Below are 6,787 nucleotides of genomic sequence, written 5' to 3' on the forward strand. Positions count from 1 at the left end.
CTATAACCCAGTCCCTCAAGTCCTGACAACATCCTCATAAATCTTTTCTGCACCCTTTCTAGTTTAATGGCATCTTTCTTATAGCAGGGTGACTGAAACTGAACACAATACTCCAAGTGCGGCCTCACCAACGTCTTGTACAATGGCAACATAATATCCCAACTTCTATGGTCAATGCCCTGACTGGTGAAGGCCAGCGTGCCAAAAGCCTTCCTCACCACCCTGTCTACCTGTGACACCACTTTCAGGGAACTATGTACTTGTACCCTGCGGTCTCTCTGTTCTACAACACTCGCCAGGGCCCTACCGTTCACTGTGATACTTCCAACTATGGTTTATCTTCCCAAAATGCAACACTTTGCACTTATCTGAATTAAACTCCATTTGCCATTCCTTGGCCCACTTAACCAGCTGATCAAGATCCCACTGTAATTCTTGATAACTATCTTCACTGTCTACAGTCCTCAATCAAAATGATGGTATAAATTCCCAAAGGCTGAAACTAGCTTTTATAGAGCTTTGGAATTGGAATTGGTTTATTATTGTCACATATACCAAGGTACAGTGAAAAACTTGTCGCATAACATTCATACAGATCAATTCATTACACAGTGCATTGAGGTAGTTGTAGTATGAAAGGCCAGGGGTCAGATGACAGTGACAACACTACTGACCCCCATGGTCGGATGATAGCATTGCCTATCAGGTCGGAAGCTATACCACTGTCAATCAGGGGTCCGGCTCCGCCCTATTAGGTAAACACCTTTGTCTTGCTGGACCACTCAGATTGGTCTGTGCGAGCACCTTTGTTCCTGGCCACATCTACTATCGGCCCATTTAAACACCTTTGTCCTTGCTGGGCTATCCAGCCCCCCAGCAGCATAAAAGTGCTGCATGTTTGGTTTTTCTTCTTCTTTTTCTGTGTCCGAGGATGTCGAGGTAAGCTGTGCACTACTCCAGGGACGTTAGTTAAGGGCTCCCGAGACCAAAGAGCCAATGTTTGTCCAGAATCAGGGTGCCCAAACATTGTATAGTTTATTCCTTGATCATTTGTACCCGGTTATTGCGTGTGTGTGTGTGTGTGCGTGCGTGCGAACCTCACCCTCTGTCGCGATTTCCCTCCACATCCATGATCTCATGCTTGAGAGTGTGTGAGTGTGCATCTGTTCCCATTCATTCTGTCCTGCGTTTGTCTTTGTTAATAAACCATTTTTAAATTACAAAGACTGTGTGTCCAGACCTTTATCTTTAAGATACCAAAAGCACCTTTCTCACAACAGTAGTACAAGGTAAAACAATAACAGAATGCAGAATAGAGTGTGACAGCTACAGAGAAAGTGCAGCGCAGGTAGACAATGAGGTGCAAGGTCATAACGAGCTTCATTGTGAGGTCAAGGGTCCATCTTACTAGGGAAAGAGTGTACTCATAGGTCAAGAGTAATGCACCCATGCAGAGGGTTTCCAGGTGGGAGTGCTATATATTAATGTACAAAAATGGTGAGGGCTGAGTTTCACCCTTTAGAAAGCATATTTACTCTCTTCAAGCATGCCGAGTGCACATTTCCATTGACACAACTCTTACAGAGAGCATCTGTAAGAGGTCAAAACAGAGTCATGAGCACCCAAAACATCATGACCCCTGCTGGCTTGGAGGAGAATAACAACCAACTGAACACATCCAACATTGAAAAACACGATGCTGGAGGAACTCAGCAGACCAGGCAGCATCCGTGGAGAAAAGCAGGCAGTCAACGTTTCAGGTCAGGACCCTTCCTCAGGACAGAAGATAGGAAAAGGGGAAGCCCAATATTTAGGAGGGGAAAGCAGAGCAGTGATAGGTGGACAAAAGAGGGGAGGCAGCGTGGGCACAGGGAGGTGATAGGTAGATAGGTAGGTCCCTGTGCCCACCCCGCCTTCCCTCTTTTGTCCACCTATCACTGCTCTGCTTTTCCCTCCTATATATTTGGCTTCTGCTTTTCCTATCTTCAGTGCTGAGGAAGGGTCCTGACCCTAAACATTGACCACCTGCTTTTCTCCACGGACGCTGCCTGGCCTGCTGAGTTCCTCCAGCATCATTGTGTTTTTCATCTAGATTCCAGCATCTGCGGTCCTTTGTTTCTCTACATTCAATGTTAAATATATTACCACATAAATCATATAGGTTACTGCATTCACATCCCTCCTAAGCTGATTCAACATTATTTAACACATATACCTGAGATTTTCTCTTTCTGGCAGAATGTCTGAGCTCCACTTGAGGCAGGAGAAGGTGTTTCTCAGTCACCATTGTCTGCTGTGGAAGTCCCCTCTGACTCAGTCATCCTAGAAGATGTCATCCCAGCAGTTACTGGGAACAACTTACTCAAAGATGTCTCAAGCTGCAAGATTGTGACCCTTGTTCATATTTGGTCTACTTGCCAGCAGATTTCCCAGAATAATCAGATACGACAGTTTCCCGTACTCTACTCGACCACAGCAGGAACTCACTTTAGGCCAAAACTGAAATTATGAACAAGCACTTCATCTCCAGGTACGAAACCCATTAGTTTGCATATTTTTCAGGATATTTTTTTCATTTTTTTAGGTGTTTATTCTGTATTTTGGATTTCACATTGATAATGATGAAAACTAAAACTGACCTCAGTTCCCTTGTCATGACTAATTCTGCCTGAGACTTACTGCAGTAAACTGCAGTGAATGCAGTAACCAAGCATTATTCTGCAGTTTGCTTACATTGGCTGCCCCTTGCAAGCAAGCTGCAGAGTAATGCTTGGTTACTGCATTACACTGCAGTATGCAGCAACCAAGCACTTTTAAAAGTCTGAACAGCTCTCTCCAGTCATACAACAGAGGAAAGATGAACTGGGGCAGATGTCACAAGACTTATGCTATTTTTGTTTCAGGAAAACCTAAAATTCTGCAAAGCAACTTTCATACTGACTCCAACACGTGAATCAGTCCATGAATATTGAAACTTCATCTAAGCTTTTCAGTTGTGGCACTTGACGTTGAAATTTTCTTTGGATACACATCCATCCACTTTGATTTTGTGTCAATTATCAGCAGCAACATCTTCCCAAAGAAAGGTCTAGCAAAATCAACGTGAAGTCTACTCCCGAGGAGCAGGGGAGCAGAAGCAGATACATTTCTGTTTACTTGACACTTCGTTCAAGACTGCACTTATTGCTCAATGTCAGAGTCCATATCAGGTCAACACGTATGATCTGGCAAACCCATCATCCTAGTAACTGCTGTGTGTGCCTGATACAGTTGTTTCAGAAGCAATAACTGGCCTTGTGAGGGAATGATAACATGATGCACATGATGCAGCCAAGACTTACACCCAGCTCTAAGGTTAACCGTGCTTCTTTCTCTGTTGGCCCTTTCAAAACATGACATACTCAAGAACTTGAGATGGTACTAGATCTTTAGCAGTTCATTCTCTGAGTACAACACTTGCCCTTCATCAGGAGTTGCCTTTGACTCCGAAGGACTACTAAGAACATCTCTGTTCCTATTGTTTTTTCTGGCTTTGAAAACAACAATGTGATTCTACGCTCTCAAGGTCAAAGCCCATCTTTGAACTCATGGAGTAGTGATTTGACACTCTGGCTTTATTTCATGGAACAGGGGAATTAGGGGTTTGTGATCTTTGTAAATGGTGACGTGACATCCATAAATGTACTGAACGTGGTGCCTTTTCTATGCAGCTGAGAGAATATTTCCTCTTCTGCTCTCAGTGTCCTGGCCATAAACCCTATCAGCTTTTCAGATCCATCTTCTATTTAATAAGACAATACAGCACCAATACCATATGGTGATGCGTCACAAGATAAGTAACTCAGTTTATGGAGTAGCGGACGAGCACATCAGCAGACTCTTTGGAATGCACCAAAGCCACTTCTTGAACTTCAATCCATCTCCACCTCATCCTGGTGCAAGGGAGCCAAGAGCCTTGCTAGATTTGGCAAGAATTTATTATAATAGTTCATCGGTCCCAGATATGCCTTCAGGTATAATAGTTGGGAGAGGAGTATTGGTAGTGGCTCTACCTCCTCTTTAGCTTCCACACAGGGTCCCAACTATTTCACTGGCCCGGAATGTACACTTACTTCTCATAGAGTTATACAGCACAGAAACAGGCCCTTTGGCCCAACTGGTCCATGCTGACCAAGATGCCCCCTCCAAGCTAGTCCCATTTGCCAGCAGTTGGCCCATAACTTTCTAAACCTTTCCAATCTATGTACCAAGAGAAACAAAGGACTGCAGGTGCTGGAATCTAGATGAAAAACACGATGATGCTGGAGGAACTCAGCAGGTCAGGCAGCATCCGTGGAGAAAAGCAGGCAGTCAATGTTTCGGGTCAGTCCTGAAGAAGGGTCCTGGCCTGCTGAGTTCCTCCAGCATCATAGTGTTTTTCAATCCATGTATCTATTATTAAAAGTTATTATTTTACCTGCCTCAACCACTTCCTCTGGCAGTTTATTCCACATAGATACCACCCTTTGTGTAAAAAAGTTGCCCCTCAAGTCCCTATTAAGTCTTACCCCTCTCACCTTAAAACTATGTGCTCTAGTTCTCGATTCCCCAACCCTGGGAAAAAGACTGCATGCATTCACCCTATCTATGCCCCTTGTGATTTTATACACCTCAATAAGATCAAAACCCATCATCCTAGTAACTGCTTTAAAGCTGGGCCTGCCTTTTCCCATCTGCTCAACACTTCTTCCACAGGGGTTCATCTCTCAAGGCCTTCAGAACCAAGATAACATCCGGCAAACTTGGGAAAGCCTTGCAGCAACCCACCACCATTCCCTGAAATATAGAAGGTATAGGCAAAACTCTGAAGAGTAGTTGGTTATATTTGAACAAGCCCTAGTGTATGTTAACAGCAAAAAGGTCTTAGATTGAATATCTAACTATGTCTGCTGATAACTCATATCTAATTGCTGGCCTTCAGACAAAACTACTCAGACCCCACCTTTTTTATTTGTTAAGACATAACATGTTGGCAATAAGGAAAATTGGTCCAGAATTAGAACGGAAGAGAAACTCTATTGCAACAAAAAAATTAGAGGAAGTCCAAGAAATCTACCAGTTCCTTATTTTTTAATTACCAGTTTACTCCAGGCCAAAGTAGGTTTCTCAGTAAATTATATGTCAGAACTTCCATCACACTACTTGGAATAACACTCTGTCTATTTTCATCATTATGCCATTTTGCAGCAAAGATATGTGACAACATCTCCTTCCGTGCCTGGGTTTGGGAGCAAATTGCCCCAGTTGTTGTGGATATTTTCCTTAAATTTTTGAGTAGTTGTTAGATGTCCCTTCTCGTTTTGAAAAAAAAAGTTCCTCTTCAGTCCAAAGAGACACAAGAGACTGCAGATGCTGGAAATCTGGAGCAACACACAAAGTGCTGGAGGAACTCAGCAGGTCAGGCAGCATCTGTGGAGGGAAATGGACTGTTGACGTTTCAGCTCGAGACCCTTCATCTGGACTCCACGCTGCCTGGCCCACTGAGTTCCTCCAGCGTTTTGTGTGTTGCTCTCTTTAGTCCTACCTAACTTCTGGAACATTCCCCATTGCCAGTATGTTACATTGTATGTATACAACGCAGGTGGAGGCTATGTTTCGTCCTTTAGGAAATTTATTTATTTTCTTCAAATTACACTTGTCTGCAAACACAGCCCTTACAGACAGCAACAAAATGGCACCTGACAAACGGCAAAAAATATACCATGACCCCTGCTGGCTTGGAAGACAACAATGATCAGTGAAACACTACAGGGAGCTAGCTACTTAAGGACTTGTGCTGTTTACATACATCTGACATTACATAGAACAGTAAAGCAAAGGGATAGACCCTATGGCCCACAACGTCTGCACTCACCATGATGCCAGTTTAAACTAATCCCATCCGTCCACACATGATCCATATTCCTCCTTCCCCTGCTTCTCTAAATGCCTCTTAAATACCACCATCGTATCTACTTCCACCACTTCACCTGGCAGAGTGTTCCAGGCACCCACCACTTCTTGTGGAAAGAAACTTGCCTCGCAAATTCTCCACTCTTGGAAGTATTTGCACCCTAAGAAGCAGCTTGTGTTATTTACACAGCAAGTAATGTAACACAGGAAACAGAGAAGCCAATTTGCACTCTGTGTCTAATATGCAGCAATAAGGTACTCTGTTTAGTGATATTAGTGAGGGGATAAGCAAAGGACAGCATGGAGAATTTCCATGCTCTTCTTTTGAATAGTGCCGTGGGAAATTTTATATCCTTCTAAATGTAAAGTATCTTGGTTTAACATCTAATCCAAAAGTCAGCACCTCCAAGAGCACAGCATTCTCTCAGCACTGCACTGACATGTCAGCCTAGACCTTGTCATTAAGTCTTTGGAGAGGAATTGATCCACGGCCTTGTGATAAGGAGGCCAGAGCGCTACTGATTGAGGTAATGCTGACAATCATTCCTGGATCCGTCCAGCCCATGTGATCAAAGGATAAGTATGTGCAGTGGAAAGTAGATGAAAAACACGATGATGCTGGAAGAACTCAGCAGGCCAGGCAGCATCCACGGAGAAAAGCAGGCGGTCAACGTTTCAGGTCACATTGTCCGCCCGCTTTTCTCTGCGGATGCTACCTGGCCTGCTGAGGTCCTCCAGCATCATGGTGTTTTTCATCTAGATTCCAGCATCTGCAGTCCTTTGTTTCTTCAGTGGAAAGTAGCTGATTTGAACAGCCTGAGGTACATCCTGAGGGTAGTTAACCCATGCCACCGAG

Source organism: Pristis pectinata, chromosome 11 (assembly GCF_009764475.1).
Source record: "Pristis pectinata isolate sPriPec2 chromosome 11, sPriPec2.1.pri, whole genome shotgun sequence".
NCBI lineage: Eukaryota > Metazoa > Chordata > Chondrichthyes > Rhinopristiformes > Pristidae > Pristis > Pristis pectinata.